This window comes from Neopsephotus bourkii, unplaced genomic scaffold, assembly GCF_033783945.1.
Source record: "Neopsephotus bourkii isolate Nb327-2 ecotype Australia unplaced genomic scaffold, CSIRO-AGI_Nbou_v1 NB_989, whole genome shotgun sequence".
Lineage (NCBI taxonomy): Eukaryota > Metazoa > Chordata > Aves > Psittaciformes > Psittacidae > Neopsephotus > Neopsephotus bourkii.
Genome location: NW_026901481.1, coordinates 446,895 through 468,184, shown reverse-complemented (window position 1 = coordinate 468,184; position 21,290 = coordinate 446,895). Strand labels below are relative to the sequence as shown.

The 21,290-nt window shown below is 41.8% G+C and overlaps 1 long non-coding RNA gene across 1 annotated transcript; it reads right to left on the bottom strand.

The window, feature by feature from the left end:
* Positions 1-7,904: 7,904 nt before the first annotated feature.
* LOC133215575 (uncharacterized) lies at positions 7,905-20,932 on the bottom strand. Its single transcript, XR_009726411.1, has 3 exons — positions 20,845-20,932; positions 9,108-9,440; positions 7,905-8,535 (listed from the first exon to the last, which is right to left on the bottom strand). It is a non-coding gene; the product is annotated as an uncharacterized LOC133215575 (long non-coding RNA).
* Positions 20,933-21,290: the final 358 nt, after the last annotated feature.

Genomic DNA, 21,290 nt, shown 5'->3' with positions numbered 1-21,290 from the left:
TGTACTCCCCAGTGCACTCCTCAGTGTGCTGCCCCATGCACACCCCAGTGTGCTCCCCTGTGCACTCCTCAGTGCACTGCCCAGTGCACTCCTCAGTGCGCTTCCCAGTGTGCTCCCCAGTGTGCTTCCAAGTGTGCTCCTCAATGTGCTCCTCAGTGTGCCACCAAATGTGTGCCTGAGTGCTCCTACACGTATTCCACCCGCTGGAAGCACCCTTGCCAGAGAGGCTTCTGTAAGAAGATCTAATCAGGTTAAAACAAAGAATAGTGACGGGAAAAGAACAAGCAAAGAAGTGAAAGAATATGGCACGTGATTTACAGGCATGGTTACCGAAGAAGGAAGCCCCCCTGAAAACCAGGACCTTACATTTAATTCCTATATAGTGCTTTAGCTTAGATTACTGCTTTCTTTATTCTTGTGGCTTTGCATCTTACGTCTGTGCTTTTAACTTTCTCTACCCAGTTTGACAATGATTGTGGTTTTAAAACAAAGCACAGATAGGGATTTGAATGTCAGGCTCAGAGAGATTAAGGAAAGTGGATATTTTGATGAAATGTGTCACACTGGAATGGGTGATTGGGTTTAGCTTTTCTTGTCTCTAGAAATATGCTTTTTCTAGTCTGCATTATCCTTTCTGCAAATGTTTACTCCACTTTGCATTTACATTAAAATGCTGCTGCATCAAACCATTTGCCTTCTGAATCTCCTTTTTCTTCTGCTACTTATTTGCAATACTCTCCTGGTGACTCTCAGCTTTGTGTAGAGGAGCAGAAGATGGCCTGAAGACTCTTCCTAGACTACCCAAAACTTGATGTACAGGTAAAATCTAGGATTTAGCTCTGCTCTGCAGGCTCCTGTGTGAAAATGGGATGTCAGTCATATAATCCTGGTTGTAGTCTGGAAACCAGTGAACGTAAGTTGTATTCATAGAGAAACAAGGTTCTGCATTTTCTAGGCATAAATTTCTAGATTATAGCAAATATGTATTTTTAGAGTGTCCTGTTCTAACTCATAACCAGCCCTATTTGGAGGCCTTCTTTTCTAGAAACAAAGCAAGCCAAATTCAAGATATTCTTCATATTTCTGCATCAAAACTTTTCTGGCCTGCTATTGCAAAGAACTCCTCTTCACATCTGAGTGTTGACAATCACATGTGGACCTGGAGCACCAGTTTCTTACTTGCTCCTGGATGTCAAAGCTTCAGGTGCTTACATCTGCCCAGATGGTGCCGGGAGTGGATCCCCCTAGGCAAACACCATTTAGGACATCAAGGTGTGTCCTGTTCATGCTAAGCAATTTCAGGTGCTGTTTTTATACTAAAGATTATGTTCATTTCATTCTTCTGTAATGACTACGTACTTGTATTTGCGTATTTAAGTCATGGTCTTTTGGTGCCTAGGAATACCATGTCATTCTTGCAATTATACCCACCTTATTATATCCCAAGACTTCCTCAGAACAAAGGGAGTCAGGATGCTTCACAAACATGCCTTGATGTATTACACATGTAAAGTGGTATGTTAATATAATGTTAACAGTATATTACTTGGGTTACGCTCCCAAAGACTGTAATAACCGATTTGGGAAAAAAAGGTCACAATTTCACACATGTTTATCTCCATATCTTCTCAACATATATTTTTTATAGTAAACTGATGATTTTCACTAAAAAATTGCTCTTCTTTTGCTTTATGATGATATATTTTATGTCAATGATCAAGGCATAAGGCTGTTTCCAATCAGCTCAAGTTTAAGAGAGGGGCTCACAAAATACATTTGGACCTCTCAGTGCGATAGTTCCAGAAGTGCAGGTTCACTCTCCTCGTGATCACATTTTGAAACAAACTGGGTTTTTTTAACATTAGGAGAAAAAAAAAAAAAAAAAACCCAACAAAACAAGAACACCCCCCCCCCAAAACAATAAAACCACAAAAACACCAAAAACAATTTTTATCCCTCAATGAATATATTTTGATAGTTCAGAGGGGTAAAAATCCAGCAGCCTGAGTGTTTCTATTAGGGAAAACACAGATAGCAACCTTGTAAATCACCAAGCTATCAGGCTGGAAAAGCTTCATTCTGTGCAGTCACAAGTAGCAGCATTGTCCCCCTAGGTCCCCACCACACATTCAGCTAATCATAGAGGTTAAACAAATCAGATATTTGAGGAGAGAGATAAACACTGGTAAACATGAAAACCTGAGCAATAGACCAGCTCTAGGTAAATGACCAAAGCTACCATTGCAAAGATGCTCGGGAACAGCCAGGAACCCATCTTACCATGGCTGGGAAGGTCTGATGGAGAAACTAATAAATGTCTCCATCAGAGAATTTGGAGGTTCCTCTTTATTCCCAGGTCCCTTTCAAGTCTGGGAGGTTACACTCTGGGGCAGACTGCTGTCTTCTGAGGGAGCAGGACAAGATTGGTGGGGTTGTAGGACTAGTCTGGGGTTCAGGTCCGGTTGCCTAGTTCAATGCTGGGGCTGCTGCCCTCCTGTGGAAACAGCTTGGGTTGACTCAGCCCATGATGCGAGGGCAGCTAAGCAAGTCTAGGTATGTTCTCCCAGCCAGGATCAACATGAAGCAGCTGTGAAAGTGGCCTAAGTTGGTGTCTGGAGACCTTGCTGCTCACCATTTACCTGGGACAGCTACTGGTATGCTGTGGCCTCTGCATTCTGAAGAATCAATGCCTGTTCGTGAAGATCAACCCAGTGATAAATCTCTCCCCTTAATCTCTTTTTCTGTTTGCATTGTGAGATGGCTCCAAGTCTGCTGCCTATCACTTTCCAAGAAGTTTTGTTTCCCAGGGCTGTTAGTGATCAGTAATTGTGGAAAGCAGATAGTTATGTCACATTTATAGAAAAGACAACTGATGCCCTAAAACTAAATTACTTGTTTCCATGGAGGTGGTTGGATTAGACTCAGCTGTTGTCATGTTTTAAAACTTCTAACATAAATTACAGTATTTCCTAAACACCACACTGAAGTTTTAATGTTTGACTGCCTGATATGCATGAAATAACAGACAGGTTTAGTGTGACAGCATAAAAAATGAGGTAAGGAAAGAAAAAAGATAGTTGAGAGGAGAAAATCCTATTTACAGGTGTGGTAGGGACATTCAGTAAGCAGCAAACTTTCAAAACAGTTTAATAAATATCACATGTTCAGACAATCTGAGCCCTGTGAATCTGTGTGGGGCCCCATGGAGTGAGTGCAGAAGCCTTCACTTTCTTGTCGCTCCTTTTTAGGGTTACCTAGGCCTGAACAATAAACTCAGTGAGCAATACTCATGCCTATGGTGGTTCTTTACAACAGCTACAATAAAATACAATACAAAGGACAATACTGTAAATGTATTAAGAAGATTGACAAGTATCAGCAATTATTCAATTCTGAGTAAGCAGTCGGGAATGTTTTGCCACACATTTGGGCACAATGCCATATCCCACATTGAGATTTAAACTTTGCACATGAATCAGCCCTGCAGATTTTCAATGCAATACTCTTTAGTTTCCAAAACTTGAGTCAGTAAGACATGCTAATAATCCAAAAGATGTCATTTTTGAAAGGTGGTACAGAAGAGTTAGATCCTTCCATCGTTCAAGTTACTATTCTCTCCCTGTAACAATTCTAAGCCAGCCTTCAGTAGTCAAAGTGGCATAAATGATAGACATACACCAAAATAAGGAAGCCAGAGAGACTTAACTTGAAAATATTCCTTTGAACATACACATCTGGAGCTGAACAGCATCAAAAATCATATCTAACCACAACACGTCCCCCCCCCAGGCAGATCAAAGCCTATTTGTGGACAGAGAAAAAGGCACAATGTCATTAATGTGGAGAAGCCAGGACAGTGACAAAGTTCATGGTAATGGTGCCTGCACTTCATCAGAAAAGGTCAGGATGGCGCTCTGGGTCATGGAATTATTCAGCACTTTTTGCCATAAAGAATATTTGTGTTTCTGCTTTTAATCCACTCATGTTTTTCTGTTTGCTGCCAGTGTGTCAAAATGATCTCCAGATTATGGTGAGTCATAACGGAGATCCCTGGAGCAACAGCCTGGGAAAGACCTGGGCTTGCTCAGAACAGGCATTTCAGGAGATATTAACAATGATGGTTCTCTGACTGCAGTGATGTGCCAGCTTATTACCATCCTGGTAATTGCTGGAGTAAGATGCCCAAGTGTTGACTAATCATTCCACACTAAAACACACCACCGGTTCTGCTTCCCCAAGGAGGTTATGACTGAAAGCCTTAGAATTGATGGTCTGACTTTGTTCTGGGGCTTTTCTCCAGCTCAATGGGCCAATCCCTCACCTGTGCACACAGCTGAGAGTGTGGCTATGGCGAGAAGCCAGCACTGGTGTGGAAGAAGCTGCTGCCTGGAGGATGATCTGACATATTATTTCACTTTTACCTAGCACTTGAGGGAGGGTAGTGCCAGGGTGTTTGTTGCTCTGGCACTGGTGTTTCCTGAAGCTGGGCTAGGAAGCCCATTTAGCTTCCTGGGAATGGGATGAGGAACGGGAAAGAGCTGTGAGATAGTCAGTGACTAAAGTCTCCTGATAATGACAGCTTGGGATCCATCTCAGTGATGGCTATTCAGTTTAATTGATGGGTGTTTGGAAGGAAAAAAAAAAAAAACCACAAAGTTTTATTACACAGTTCATCAACTCTGGCTCTCTTTAGAAGCTTTTGATGACATACACAGTGAGAGTCTAACTTCAGCTACGAGTGTGTGCCAGGACACTCCTCAGATCCTGAGCCAGAGCTGTGCATCAATGTGCATCCAAGGCAAGTTGGAGATCAGGAAGAAAGACCTGACTTGGTTTGATCTAGAAGGACAATGCACACTGCCCATTTTAAACCAACTTCAGTTTGCCCTGGCAGCAGTCAGCAACCCATCAACAAAGCTACTGAAAACTCATCCCTAAAGTTGTATTTTCATGCTATAAATTATTAATTTCTTATTGCTGCTGAATCCTAAGTGCTGGAGACCAAACTACTGACCAGAGGATAGTAAATGTTAGTAAATGCACTGCTAATGCTGTTGAAGTCAGCTTTAAAAGGATTAGCATGAGCATTGTTTCTTAACAGCCACTGATGGTTTTACACCTATTAATTGTTAACTCTAACTATCACAGTTAGAGTTAACACCCCTGCAGTTTTGTATGCTATTATTTTATGTTTATATGGCAAAACCGTAGGAAAGGCAACACCTCAAGGCCTGCATTTGTGCAGTATCTGTCCCTTTAGGGTGTCCAATATAACTGAAGCATCTAACAGCTACTGTAATTTATGGGCTACATAATAAGATAACGAGTCCATAAATGCTAGTCTGGAATTTTCTGCTGATTCCCCACAAGGGTGTCAACCGTGTTGAAGAATGGTCAGGAATTCACTCACTCCTGGCCATTATTTTTAGTGATTTATCATTACAGCTCCTTGCTGCATGTTCCAGGCTTACAGAGACTCAACTCTCCCTCCCTCAAAGAAGTCGTTCTGTGCAAAGTGAGGCAAAATGAAGGAGAGATTTGTTTTAGGCACTGAATTTAGGACTAAGCCAGCCAGCTAGACTTCCTTTGTTGTCCACAGGAAAAGAGGATTTGGGAATTCCAATCTCTGGCTGCTTTTCTGCCTTTTTTTGAGGAATGTGCCACTCTTGCCAATGGCTGCAACGACCACTTGTTAACCAGATTGACAGGGTTTAAATCAACATATCACCCTCAAAGCTTCTGCCCTTGTAAAGATCTCTGCCTGCTATGGTGGGTGATTTGGTTACTTCAGTTTCTCGGGTGATCACCACAGGAATGAGCCCAGGGAAGTAGCTGGTAGCTTAGATGCTTGTAATTGGTGAGGTTAACACAATTGGCACAGCACACTATCGTCATCTACTTTGGGGCTGGCTGAAGGCAACACCCCTGTGAGATAAGGAGAAAGGGTGAAGCAAACCCACAGATGTTTTGGTTTGCAAAATTACACTCACAGAGGCTTTGGTTGTGATAACCATAGAATCACAGAATGGGTTGGGTTGGAAGGGACCTTAAAGATCATTCAGTTCCAACCCACTGCTATGGGCAGGAGCACATTCCATTAGACTTGGCAGAGGCTTTTCATTCTCCAGACACAAGCTCTCTTGTCTTCTCCCCCAACCTTTGGATAAGGTCCATTGCCATGATGGCTGTGAGCTGAACTGCTGACCCTAATGGCTGGGATAATACAGCTTTCTGAACTGGCATTTGGTTTGGCAAGATGTTTTGTGTCTTGTGTTTAGGCTGGGCACCAGGAACATGCCTTACTGTACTGTAGTTCATTTGTGTTTCATGCTTGTTTACACCCTTAACAATTTAAAACCCATCCTTTATAGCAAAGATTATGATTAAATTATGTGGGATGGTTATGAGGAAGATCTAGGCTGCACTTATGTGGACTGTTCTACTTTTTTCCACAGAATATAGAACTTCAAAGCATTACTGTGTGCTGAATGTGTTGTAGATAAGAGTTCAACTGTAATAAAATTAATGACATTGCTGCAGTTTTAGGTCTTGATAATGCGTAATAGTTTCACCTTAAAACACAACCTCAACCTCTTCCTGAACAGGTCCTTCATAGCTCTGCAGGTCAAAGTTATTTGCTTTGTCATGGAAAAAATTTTTCTCTGTTATATTAAAATCAAAGTCTTAAATTTATGATCCTTCTGGTTTTTGCATGGTATATATTTAATCTGTCAATTGAAAAGATGCCCCAGAGGGTTACCCTACATAAAATCTGGGTTTATGATGTTTAAAAAAAAGTTTGAAAACCAGTCAAGCAGTGTGCTAAATGAAGCTCTCTTAATTAAACATATACAACACAAATAATATAAGGCTTCCCTTTCCAGTGATAAATTTGCATTGTGTAAAGAAGTTGCAATTCTTCATAGAGTCCACAGATTTATTCAGCCTCCAAACTCTGCTTCCAGCTGGAGGACTTGGCTTTCTTCAACACATTAACCAAAGAATTTTGGTTGGAAAATTTTTCAAAATCTAATGAATTTTGCTTGGAAAAGAAACTTTTTGTTGTCTGTTATGAGATCAGAAACAGCCTAAGTCAAGTATCAGATGGATAATGCACTGTGTGGGGCTCAGACCTAAAAACTAACCCTAAGAAAGGTAATTACAGCAGTTGAAGGAATGATCCAAGTAAGAGCACCTGATTTACAAGTAAATCAGGTCATTACTAACAGATAGATCCTCTAGCCTCCAGACAGTTAAAGTACTCACAGCCAAAGGCTTTTTACCTCTATCTCCTAACTCTCTCTTCAGTGGATCAAGTAAGTGTGATTTGGCTTATTCTTCTGTTACATCTTTGTATTAGTGTAAAGCTTCACTGTTACTCCCTGAATTGTTGCCTATACAAAAGTGTCCACTGTGAGCAACTTTTTCCTCTGTAAGCTACCAGAAGTATAAAGGCAACCTCTGATCCAAGTTTAGTGTGATTGTTTAATCCTCCCCTTTTTGTGATGAATCCTTACAAAAGATTTTAAGGATGTCCACATTTTGTGGACAGCACACAAACCACCAATCAGGACATGACTCAAATGAAGCATCACTTTAGCATCACTGTCCAATAGTTTTAAGACAAGGAGGAAAGAAAGCCAGAAGGCAAATGTAAGGGAATATAAACTTTAATTGAAACAGGGCAAGGACTTCATTGCAGCAGAACATAGCAATGCAGAGGGAACAGAATATTTTTGCAGGGTTAGCTCAAGGTAGATGTGGTTGTCTTCTTTGGGGGCTGCAGTTTGTAAGATGATCTTCTGTCTTTGTTGCATTTGCAGCATTTGAAAAATGAGTTGGGTTTTCACCACAACAGTTTGCTCGGCAGTTTTTTTGTTCTCTTTTTCTGAAAATTAGAATTTCAGCTAAGGCCTTTTCTGTTTTTCTCAGAGCTGGGATCTTCTTAGCAGATACCTGATCCAATAGGAGGGGAAATACGATGTCTAGGTTTGTTTCTCAGGGTAGATGAGTGTGCCCAGTTACTCAGAACCCCTGCTGCAGCCTGGTACATTGCCCCTCTGAAAGCCATGTCCCTCTGCTCACTCATGGACTAGGAATTTACTCTGGTCCCTGCTGGGTCCAGCTCCCCAGGGCACCCTTGCAGTGCTTAGCAGGGCCCACAGCTCCCACTACGGTAAGTCGTGTACCTGCGGGAATAGCAGGGATAGGAGTACCTGCCACCCAGGGAGGTGCCAGACTGAAAGGAGCTCTGCACATCCTGGGAGCTCCCATACCCAAAGGAGCTGCCTATCTCCAGTGGGGATGAGCTGCCCACGATGCTCTCCTGAGGGCAGGAACTGAGGATGGGGCCTGGGAAGACAATGGTCACGGGTGGTGGGTAGACCACAGCACGGGAGTCCCCACAGGAGGTGACGCAGGGCTCATTGCTCCAGGCATTGGCATATGGTGCGGGGCAGCTCACATCACAGGGTGAGAAGTTGCTGTAGTTGCAGACCTGTCCATTGAAAGACATCTTTCTGTCTGGAAGTAAACCTGAAACACAGAGGGTGGGAGAGCATGGGTGAAGGGTGACAGTGCAGGTGTGCTTGCAAAAGGGAACCTTCATTTATTCAAAGCAGTGATAGTGAAGAACACATTCAGAGAGCAAGTGCCACAGGAAAATCCGGTTAGAGTTAGAGGTAAGAAAGATGCATGTCTGTCTGATTGCAATTCATATGCAGAAATCATAACTATTAGGTAACCTGTTAGAAGTCAGCAAAGACTCATTAAGGAGAGAGGAGGATTAACCTAGCACTACTCAGTTTAAAACTGTTTCTAAAACTATTGTCTTCATTTGCAAAGTACTCTTAGGCATAAGCAAATACCAATAGCCATTCTTTCTCTGAAACATGCAAAAATCTCTTGAAGCTGCATGTTCTCCATATAAATCCCATATTTTCCAAAGCCTGCCAAGCTGAAAGAGGTCACTGAATCTATTTTAATGAAAATAGTATTCTTACACCAATAGCAAAAGATATATTAACTGCTCACACAAATTTGCATTAAGGTTCTTATTAAATTAGCTTTTTAACTCAGAGAACAGATATAACTGAAGTCAGACTTACTCAGTTTGCCACAAGGGTAAAGCCAAGAAGAGTAGTTTGAAGAGCTCTGTGCTCCAAGCTCTTTTATAGGATTCCTCAGAGCAGCTCCAGGGGCTGAGCCACACTTCAGGCATGTAGCTCTTCCTAGTTACAAAACAAACTTTCCTGCATTTGTCACATAAAGGGGTGGAGGGATGCTTGCGTGTTGTTTGCAGTTAAGCAATTATTAGTTGAACGGTATCACATCCATTTTGCAGCCTACAGAAGGCTTTCATCTCAAAATAGAGGCAGTGTTCACCCTTAGTTTCTTTCTACTCATTGCAGACATTTACTTCCTTCTTCCACTTCTCCAAGCTTCAAAGCACGTAACTTTGACCAGTAGAAGATTGCTGATTTGACAAAATAGACTCATTTTTTAGATGATGTACTGATTTTGTCATGCTTGGTGTAAAAGATTTCAAACCTGTTAGTTGCAAAGAGAAATGGAACTTAGAGACTTTTATACCACCTTGGGAATGTACATTTCTGCTCACCGTTTATCCTTACTCTCTTTTTCCATCCTAGGTAAAAATAAAATAGAAGTCTATAGATACAGCCCTCAGATGCTTCAGTTAATAGTGATCACAGCTACAGAAAAGCAGCTCTGTGATGTAAGGGCCTTTCTGATGTTAGTATTGAGTTACTACAATCGATTTTGAAGGGGTGGTGAAGAGAGGAAAGAGGGCTCATATGCTGCAGGTCTTCCTATCTCACTTAATTCCTGATGAATATTATTGTACATTGCCTAGTTAAAAACATTATGAGAAAGGGCAAGAAAACCCTTGCTTAGGATTGCTGTGAAGGAAGTAGTCTCATGCACAAGTAAATCCAAAATGTACTGCTTCTAAGAACTTGTGTTGAAACATGAAGTTGGACCTTTCAGAGGATGGATCTTGGTCTCGCCCCATACAGGAGTTTGCAACATTTACAACTGGAAAACTGTATCCAGCTCCTTACCTGATGTAACAGACTACAGATGAAAGTGAGTGATCAAACACGGGGGTCTTCCTGCACCTACATATCAATATGATGATCTTAAAGAATTTATGTGTCAAAAGTATTGTTTACAGCATTTAGTGACTGGAGAGCTGAATTAGATTACATGATGTTTGACAGAAAAACTCATTTAAGGGACCATGCTCCTGCCCCACAATGAGCTGTTATCTGACCTCCTGTGGATTTATCAGATAGCATGGATATCCTGTTTTCTTTGCCATTTATTATAAACAGAGACATTATCCTGGTCTTGCTCCTGAACCTACTAGGGAAAGTAAAACGTGGAAAACAAAGTAACATCAAGCCTAGAAGCAGGGCAGGTTAAAGATGTCTGGGTTAAGGCATGGTGGTCTTGAGCACATTTTCAGCATAACTTTTGGCAAGAACTTGGGGAGAAGTTTCTGGATGGCCCCCATTGCCTTGTGTGCACTGGGGCAAATCCAACCTGCCCCTCTGCACTCAATGCAGGAGGCTGTCACTCTGCAGTGAGTGAGGGGATAGTAATCCTTCCTTTCAACATACCTAAAACTACTTGGTTTCATTTACTGGTTCCTGGCAGCAGTGACTATCTGAGCTCTCTATTTTCATGGTTTCTGGGTGACAACCTCATTTACATAAGCTGAAAGATAATAGAATTAGAATTATAATTATAAATAATAACACTAACAAGTACAAGACATGCCCGAGATCTCCTCCCAGAGGCTCACTTAATTGCTAAGAGATGTTGCTAAATTGTTTGGCCTCTGTCTTAATCATCTCTTTTAGAAATCATCATCAGTGATTGCCCATTTCATGTGAGTGTTACATGGGCTTGGACAGAGCAGTGTTTTACCTGCTGGGAAAAATGCAAAGGGGAAAGGTTAATTTGGAAGCAGAAGAAATCAGATGAAAATATGTGTGTGGTGTGCACCTAAAGAATGCAGTGACCCATGATATCAGTTTAAATTAAATGAGTTTCATGACCAAAATGTGTTTCATGACCCCAGGATTTGTCAGACCTGGAAGGCAGTAGTGGGGAGTCCTCATACTGGACTTTCTAAGTCTTGCAACATGTTCTCTTTGGTCCTGTAAAATACCTCTGGAATTAAATCCCTAAAAAGCCAGATGTATGATAATCGAGGTTGCCAATGCAACATTAACTGTTGTCTGAGTTAGGGTGTATCTCAAAAGGAAGGTGGAAGAATGAGGGATGGTGAACCACATCTATAATCTGGACATCTCCAATTTTTTTCCTCTGCTTTACAAGGTATTTAGATTTCCATCCCTATGGAAATGACTGTGAAAACTGACCATCTGCAAGTCTTTAAGTTGCACATATACCCATGTTGCCATGACACTTGAAGGTCTGAGGAGCATGCAGAGGCAAGTTGCAGTTCCTACTGTCGTGGAAGCATGGTAGGGTAGCAGAGCATTGGGGTGTGGGAAAAAATAAACTTGTGTTTCCTGGTTTCTAGCACATCTTGTGGGCTCAGCACCTTTAGGAGGCCAGGTCTACACTAGGCAGAGGTCTCCTCAACTGGAAGTGACCACCAGTTGTCCTTCTAAAAGGAAAGCAATGACCAGATTGTGCCTGACCTGTGCTGATTACTTTTCCTCCAAACCACTTCTGAACCATTACCTTTCTTCATCTTCACACAGTAGTTTTCCTTCTCAGACTTCATAAACAGTCTCAGTTTACAGTGCCCTTTTTAACTCCTTCCCTGGAAATCATGTTTGTTTTGTGATCACACCAGTTTAGTTTCTGCCCATTAATACATGCAGCCTTATTTCTCAATCTCAGTCTTTTTATATATCAAGAGAATATAAACCCCTTGCTTTTCCACTGCTTTATAAGCAGCCACTCATTTGTACAACACCCAAAGGAACTGAGTAATTTTTATTGTAGCCTTCTTAAAGGGATTATTAAAAGACTGAGGCACCCAGCATACCAAGTCCTCCTTCTTTTATCTCCTGCACTGGTGACACTGAGTCAAAGATAAATGTTTGGAGAACTGTAAGAAACAAAACAGGAGATTGTCCATCTCCAAGACATGACGGGAAGAAAAATTCATGTCTGTGCAACACATTTACAGGAAATTAAGGCTGTGCCATTAGTACTCTGAACATAACTGAGACAGACTCTGGTATGTCTCAGCCCAGAAAAATAATAGGACAAGTACCTGATGGCTAACACAGGTTTCTGAGATTTAACCATATTATTTCTACACTTCTGTTTCTAAATAAAGTAAGCAATACATGTTGGTGTATGAATTCTTTAGGATTAGTACAGGTAATCCTTTAAGTCAAGGATGATCATGATGATAGTCATAGAATCAACTATGTTCGGAAAGGTCTTTAAAATCATCAAGACCAACCATTACACCAGGACTGCTAAGACCACCACTAAACCATGTGCCTCTGCCTTGGTTCTAAACCCAGTTACATTAGCTGAGAGCTGGGTATTAATTTCTGTGTTTCACATGTCAAAATTAAAACCTTCCATTTAAACAGGGCATATCTAGTACCCCATTTTGCAGTACTCAGTTCTGGCAATTTGTAGCTAACAGTCAAATGCTGAATATGGACTCTGACATTTAAAAGGATTTAAAATTATTCCTTCAAAACTTCAAGTTTTCTTTCTCTCTAAATGAATTCCTGTAGAAAGCAGAAAAGTTAAGCTGAAAAAGTAGTAGAAGGATTAAACAGAATACTGTGGCTTTGGACAAAGGTCTGAGACATCCAATCACCAGCTCTGGCTTAGTATTTATAACAGTGTAAAAATTAAGCAAACACTAATATATGGCCAACTCATATAGAGATACCAGTTAAGTTATAATAAACTAAGATAATTTGACAAATTAATTTGCAGATTCATAGCAAATAAATCTTGATCTCCTTCTGTCCTCAGTAGAACTGAGTTATAACTAAGATGGGAAATCCTCTGTTTGACATGCAAGTCTACGTGCATCATACCAATGATGAAAAGCCATCTGAGGTGGAGTGAGTTAAGAGAAACAATATGGACAGCAATTACCTTGACTGAGTGACAAACAGGTCTATTTGAGGGACAATGAATACAAATGAGGAAAAGAATCGTTCAATTCCCCTAGGGCAAACCAAGAAGCTGTATAAAAGCACCTGTAGCCCAGTGTCTTCAAACCACTTCTCTTCGAGACTCCTTCCACTTCTGCTGTTCAACCAAGTAAGTCACATTCTGGGGCAGGGGGGAGTTTGAGCTAATACATCAGTTCAATGTACTTCTAAGAAATTCAGTTTAAGGAATGCTGTGACAAATATTTCAAGATATGAAATAGAGTAATAGAAAATAGATTCTATTTTCTATATTTTATATTCTATATTCTATAATAGAGTAAAATGCATTTTGTCTTTTTCATCTCTAACTCTCACCAGATATTCCTGTGGCAGTTGCTCTCTGAATGTGTTCTTCACTATCACTGCTTTGAATAAATGAAGGTTCCCTTTTGCAAGCACACCTGCACTGTCACCCTTCACCCATGCTCTCCCACCCTCTGTGTTTCAGGTTTACTTCCAGACAGAAAGATGTCTTTCAATGGACAGGTCTGCAACTACAGCAACTTCTCACCCTGTGATGTGAGCTGCCCCGCACCATATGCCAATGCCTGGAGCAATGAGCCCTGCGTCACCTCCTGTGGGGACTCCCGTGCTGTGGTCTACCCACCACCCGTGGCCATTGTCTTCCCAGGCCCCATCCTCAGTTCCTGCCCTCAGGAGAGCATCGTGGGCAGCTCATCCCCACTGGAGATAGGCAGCTCCTTTGGGTATGGGAGCTCCCAGGATGTGCAGAGCTCCTTTGGGTCTGGCACCTCCCTGGGTGGCAGGTACTCCTATCCCTGCTACTCCCGCAGCTATGGGATATACCACTCTGCTAAGTCTGGCAAGATTTCCCAGGATAGCAAGACCCAGCCGAAGCAAAACCAAAACAAGAGCTCATGAGCAAGCAGAGGGATGTGGCTTTTAAAGAGGCAGTGAGAATTCTCAGTAACAGGACACCTTCATCCATCCTGAGAAACAAGTCCACAATATCAGTTTCCTCTGTATAATAGATCTCTGCTCACTATGTTCTGGCTGTGTGCCCTTTTCACTTTGTTTTATGTGTAAATTTAACAACTCTGGGTTGTTCCCTGCAGTATTCCTGTGGTCTGATAAATCTCATTTGTCAGTTCCAATAAAATCCTTTCTGCATCACAATATTGTTTTCTGCTTTTATTTATAAGACTTCTAAATCTATAGCCCACTGATGCTAAAATAATCCTCAATGACTAGTCTCCTGCATTAGTTATGGTGTTGAAAGAAAATCCCAGACCTTGATACAGATCCTAAATGTTTTATAGCCATGGATACTATACAAATATGCTATACAAATACTACAGTAGTAGGGGGCCACAGGGGTGGCATCTGTTAGACACTTTCCCCATGCTAGAAGCTTCCTCCATGTCCAACAGAGCAAATGCTGGCTGGCTCCAAGACAGACCCACTGCTGGCCAAGGCCAAGCTCATCAGTGATGATGGTAACACCTCTGGAATAGTGTATTTAAGAAGGGAGAAAAATGTGGAATGGAAACTGCAGCCAGAGAAAAGAGCAAGAACATTTGAAAGAAACAGCTCTGCAGATGCCAATATGAGTGAAGAAGGGAGGAGTGATGTTCCAAGTGCTGGAGCACTGATATCCCATCAGCCCATGGTGCAGACCATGCTGAAGCAGGATTTGCTCTATATCCTATCCCATGGGTGAGGATTATCCACCTCCTGAAAGTCCTGGAATACACAGGTACAAATACACCCACAGTATTATACTGGGGCATATGTGCTGTTGTGGTGGATAGTGATAGGCAAGTGCTTGTAGTACTGTGCTCAGTTCTAGTGTCCTCAACATAACAAGGACATGGAACTGTTGGAGCAAGTCCAAAGAAGAACCATGAGAATGATCAGGGCCTGGAGCACCTTCCATAGGAAGACAGGCTGAAAAAATTGGGGCTGTTCAGCCTGGAGAAGGGAAGCCGTGCGGAGACCTCAGAGCAGCTTCCAGTATCTGAAGGAGGCCTACAGGGATCCTGGAGAGGGACCTTCTACAGGGACTACAGTGATAAGACAAGGGGTGATGGGTTTAAACTTGAACAGGAGAAGGTCAGATCAGATATAAAAAAGAAGTCCTTTACTGTGAGGGTGGTGAGACGCTGGAGCAGGATGCCCAAAGAAGTGGTGAATGCTCCATCCCTTGTAGTGCTTAAAGCCAGGTTAGACAGGGCCTTGGGCAACATGATGTGAGGTGCTCCTGCCCATGGCAGGGGGGTTGGAACTAGATGATCTTAAGGTCCTTTCCAACACAAACCATTCTATGACTATGAAGTAGGATGCATGTCACTGAGCAAACCCCACTGGGAAGTGCTCTGAGAATGGTCTGGCTGGTACCTCACCCTGCACAAAGCCAGCTGCCAGGCGGGTGCAGGTGTGGCTTCCCCCAGATGGAGACTACATGGTTAGGAATGCAGCTCTCACTTGGGAAGACAGCATTTTCACAACACCCCTGCAGTCTAGGTGGTTGTTACAGGAAAGACAAGATATCAATGCAGAGTGTTTTTCTTTGCATCAGTTTCTGATTTGGAGGAAGAGTTGGGAAGGAAAATACAGGGGTGCTTATTACTGCCATTGGTACAATTAGAATTTGGGTGGGTTTTACTTTCAGCAGTAGGTCCTGCCCCTGCAGGCCAGAGAAAAGGCAAAAAATCTCTCTCCATCCAGAATAAAATAAAAGTGGAAGGAAAAATACACTTTTACAGAAGGGTCACAAAGGGCAAGAAGCTACTGATGCAGCCACTTGGCTCATGGGAGTTGATCTGTCACCATTAAGTCCACAAGGATCACTTAAGAGCACAGGAAATCCTGTCAGAATGAAGCCAGAAGTAAGAAGAAAGCAAACCATTTAAAATCCTAGCAGTTTGTGCCTCCTCCACCTACCTGCCTTGGGTTTGTTCTGATTTTGTTTTATTCTTTGCTGTTTATTTTGCTACCCTGCATTTGCTTCAACTATTTTTGTTAAATCAGTACATAAACCTATCAGAGGTAAGCATACTGGGATTAAGACAAATAAACTGACAACTGTTTAAGATAAATAAACAGAGAATGGAGTATCTGTGCAAGAATATCCATTTTTCTCTTGCCAGACCACAAAAAATTTACTCAGGAGAGGGCAGGGAGAGGACTGTGGCCACAAACTCCCTGCTTAGATTTACTCAGTGAGTTGAACGAGGTGAACCACTCAGGCACTTTGAAGATGTAAATATTTCCTGCTGTGTAATCTTTAGCCGTCTTTCCATAATAGTGCTTAGATGCATATTTTGATACAGTTTTCCTTAGTAATCTCTCAGTATCAGCTAAAGATCTGCAAGTGGGGATGGTACAGGTCTATGGCGTGGGTCAGATGGCTCATCTCTGATGACTGACCTTTTCTTTTTCCTCCAGACAGCCCCTAAATGGTTACAAACAGCCTACACCCGCCTAAAACGCCTGAATAACCTCTGAACCTTCATAGAATCATAGACTGGTTTGAGTTGGAAAGGACCTTAATCTTAATATCATCTAGTTCCAACTGCTTGCCATGGGCAGGGACACCTTCCACTAGATCAGGTTGTTCCAAGCCTCATCCAACCTGGCCTTGAACACTGCTGGGGATAGGGCAGCCACAGCTTCTCTGAGCAACCTGTGACAGCACATCACCACCCTCACAGTAAAGACTTTTGTCCTTGTATATAACCTGAATTTTTCTGAGAACTCTATATCAAAGCTTGACATATGTAACTAAGGTTGTCTACAGCAAAATACTTTCAAATTTAGCAATTAAGGTAACTATTTACAGATTATACATAAAGATTAACCCATATGAAAATAAGAGCAACAGGGTACCCTAATCAATCTTCTGCTGACATAGAAGTCTCTGCCTAACATCTCATAGACAGGTTTTTACAGACTGCTTCAAGTTCAAAAGGCTTCCCTAAAGGTAGACTCATGTCAAACTCTTACAAGAATCATGGTTTTACCAGAATATATGGTTAGCAATTAAAGCTGCTCTTCTATCTGTGTTTCCACACTTGGGAAACTATCAAGTAAATTTAATTTTAGCCAAGTTAGCGGGAATCATATAACAAAAAGAGTGTTCTGGGAAGATTTGACAATTGAGAACAGTTTTCCACTTTTCTTAAACTCTCTGTGTATAGAAACCCACCTTGCTCATGAGGACCTGCTGCTTTACCGACTGTTATTTGTTGCATATTCAGCTCATCTTGATGATGCAAAAATTTTCTGACTTATCCTAATTACTCTGGTGTTCCCTGCTTCATCATGTTACACAACGCTACATCTCATGGTTCATTTCCGTTCAAAATTTCAATGATCAGGTCCTTCCTGGTTTCAATCCACTCCCTTTGTTGGTTTTGGGTGAGAATGAATCAAGCTCCTCTTTTGTGGTTGCTTTACCTTAATATCCTTCTCCATCTTAAGCAATATTAGGCATCTGGCTTCACGGTCCATGATGCCACAGTATGTCCTATGACATTTAGTGCTGTGACATTTAGAGTCTGTGAGCTGAATCCTTTGCATCCCCCCAGATAACTGACCCTGTCAATCTGACTGATTGCTGTGATGTACACAAGAAGGTTAGGAAGAGTTGAGAGTCTGGCAATGACAGAAGATAAATGTTAATCAAGTAGTTGAGCCCTGATGGCCACTGTGTCACTGCTACTTGAAGTCTTGATCTGTGGAATCCTGTTAGAGGGTAATGATAATAAAAAAAGGTGAAGTTTTCCCTCTTGCTATGTGTCTCCTGTACCATACGGATTAAAAGAAAAGTTGAGGGCTGAAACATTTATTGGTTTCTCAGGAACAATGAGATCCTTATTAAAGACTTCTTCTGGAATGATCATGTGCTCTATGCCATGGGATTCTGAAAACAAGGCTGCCTGTGGCCAGGAATACAGATATTGGCCAGTTATGAAGATACTGAGCCTTGGAATAAAGACATGCACAGGAGAGACAGATAGATGCAAAGTTACTGAGTTGGAGTACATTGCTGAAAGATTGTTGATATCATTGTACAGCATATAATATAAGCTGAAATCAGCTAAATTTAGTTGGTGCAGATGGGGACCTGGTGTCTATATTTGGAAAGCAGTTTGTCCTAGAATACACACAGAAGTAACTGTAAAGATGGGGGGGGAAAGGAGGTGAATAAACAGCATCTCTTAGCACAGTCAGAGCAAAGCCTCTCTTCAGACCATAAATCACCCCTTGCTTTGGCTGTTGGGATGATGAGAAGTGTATAAGGTTTAAAATCAACAACATTTCTACTCTGCATTTTCTGTCTTACAGTGAATTGCCCAGATTTGCTAGTTTGTTGGTGCCAGCACGAGACCCTTTCTAAGTGGGGACATAAAGCAGGCAAAACAAGTAGATTTGCACCCTGGAGCTTCAAGGTGAATAATCTGTCCTCTTTCTCTGAGTGAATTTTAAAATATAAGAGATATAAAATAGAGCACAGGTGTCAAGCAAATGGTTTTAACTTAGCTGAACTACCTCTCATTGCTGCCTCTCTGGGGGTTGTTTCATAGAGGCTGAAACCTGATGAATCTAAATATGATCAAAAAGTTCAGAGAAGGATGACGTAGTAAGGTGTAATGGAAAACTGGGAATTGCCTAATAACTTCCAACAGTGAGCAAAATGATTATATGCTGCGAGGTGTAATGTGTAATAGCTTCCTTTTTGAATCTAATCAAACATCATGCGCAAAGGGCGTCTCAGATCTTCCAGACTATCCCAGGAGCAGTATAAAAGCACACGCTGCTCACAGCTCTCCCAACAGCTTCTCCTGACTTCTCCTCTGGAACTTGGGTAAGTCTTTAATTCTTTGTGCCTTTTTCATGCACTTTTTATAATAACTCTAACTGAATCCTACATAGATGTCTTTCATGACACTAACAGGGCTTGCCTCTCTGAAAAAGCAGCTTCACCAATTCTGCAGAGAGCTTGGGGCTGGCATTATCCAGCTTTTTGAGGGAATATTGACATCCTTACTAAGTGCTTCTAGGATTCCTGACTTCTGGCTCCTAGATAGAAATGAGCTGCAGCCTTATTGTGGCTTTAGTAGAAGGTGAAGCTCAGTTTTGAAGCTCTGTGTAACAGGTGGTCATATAAATCCTGTCCTACAGGTTAACTACTGAGGAGAAGGGACTGGGTGAGATGACAATTGCACTCATAAGGTATAGAAGCGCTTGTGCTCCTTTTACAAAGGAACACAATTGAAGGAAGCACTGTTTGTGATGTAGCACTTTGGGATATATTCTCACACATTAAGCACAGATATGTCAAAAATGTAGGTTGCTTGATGTACACAGGAAGAAGAGTTCAGTCTGGCAAGGACAGAAGACAAATGTTACTCAAGCAGTATGATCAAGAGGTGGGAGAGAGAGACAGGAACTACAAAGCCATTTCATTTCTGTTCAGGAAGGTACCCAAGTGGGTAGCTTGGGGAATGAAACTAGATGATCTTAAGGTTCTTTCTAACCCTAACCATTCTATGATTCCTCATCAAATATACTTGAGAGCCTGAACATAGATCTCTGACCTAACATGGAATTGCTTCACACAGTCTTCTGCCTTTCAGATCCACTTCCACAACAGAACAATGGCCTCCTACAGACAGCTGTGCAACTACCAGTACTCCACACCATGTGAGGTGGCCTGCCCCCAGCCCATCGCCAATGCCTGGAATGAGCCCTGTGTTACATCATGCAGTGACTCCAGGGCAGTGGTCTACCCACCCCCTGTTGTGATCACTTTTCCTGGGCCAATTCTCAGCTCCTGCCCTCAGGAAAGCATAGTGGGATCCTCAGCACCAGCTGCCATTGGGACCTCACTTGGCTATGGTGGATCATATGGTTACAGAGGCTCTTTTATTTATGGGGGATCACAGGAAAGCAAGTTCTCCTACCCTTATTTTTCTCAGAGGTTCACTGGTTATCGCTCTAGGTGTGAGCCCTGCCAAACCCAGCAGGAGTACACTTACACCAAGAGCAGCCAGGATACTGAATGCAAGATACAAACTCAAGAGTAAGATGGGGATTTTAAGATGCTGACATAAAAAGGCTGAGTCTTTCTAACACTTCACATTGTATTTGTGCTTGTACCTCATTATGTACTTCTCTTTTCTTAGTGACGTGTTCTCCTATTCTTCTCATGGTCCAGATTTTCAAATGCAGTAAAATTCCTTTCACATTCAACCTTGTAACATTATAGAAGTATCATAATGGAAAAGTTTGTATACTGTGATTTCTCCCTTTTGGTACTGCCTTATGTCAATCAAGAGTGATGTTAACAGATGAAAACTGGACTGCATTGTCAAGCTTACAGCTTCAAAAGAAGAAAAGAACACAGTGCTTGAAATGAAACTTTCCTGAAACAAGAAACCTCAGCTGGAAAAGCCTCAGATTCTTTGTTCTCTGTATAATCATGTTTTGCTTTTGTAAACTTTCCTTTTCTATTGCCTATTAAAAGAATCATGCTGCATCATAATTTTAGCATTCTGGGCTTGCTTTCTACCTGTTTTGATAAAATAACACCACTGAGAGAATCTTTTGTGCAGGCATTGGTGTTTCCATCATAGTTAAACCCTGCAGCAAGAAGAGAGCTAAGACCTTAACCAATCAAACCCACCCTGTTAGTACTCTGCTTGGCAATGAGTTCTGCCAACTTCCATGCCCACTTCAGACCTTGTACTGCACCATTTTGAACTGCTAGAGAAAGAAAATAATACAAGGAACAGAAAAGAGAATTGACATTATTTTCACACACAGAAGCATGCATGCAATAGTAAAACAAAGCAGCATAGGGCACTTACTGGAAAGCAGCAGTTACCAAGCACACTTTCTTACAATGCAGTAGGGTGTATCTTCATGGCACCTTCAATCTTACCCCTTTCCTTATTCCTAAAAGACTATCCAGTAGTCTACATCCAGAATTCTAGTGAGGTATTTCAGCAAGAAACTTGGTGCTAGTCCAGCACCATACTAAGTAGGATTAACACAACAGCAAACAATTAAGGGGCTACTTGGCTTTTATTTACCTTGAAGTAATTTATTATTGCTTCCAGCTGGTTCCTG